Here is a 219-nt window from a genome sequence, read left to right as displayed (position 1 = left end):
TTGGGGGGTTTGCTTTTTGAAAATTGTTTTAGATATAATCACAAAAAAATGTATTGTTATGATCTAAAGTAGATTAGGAAACGAAGTATGCTGGGTACGCCAAGAGGGGGAGGGGGGAGGGGGGTATACTCTGGGACATCGGACACTTCTTAATGAAATATGAACGACACAGTGTTTATCATTATCATATATGAATAAGAATGGAAAGAATCTAGAGGA

This window comes from Penaeus monodon, chromosome 34 (assembly GCF_015228065.2).
Source record: "Penaeus monodon isolate SGIC_2016 chromosome 34, NSTDA_Pmon_1, whole genome shotgun sequence".
Taxonomy (NCBI): Eukaryota; Metazoa; Arthropoda; class Malacostraca; order Decapoda; family Penaeidae; genus Penaeus; species Penaeus monodon.
This window is presented reverse-complemented; position numbering follows the sequence as displayed.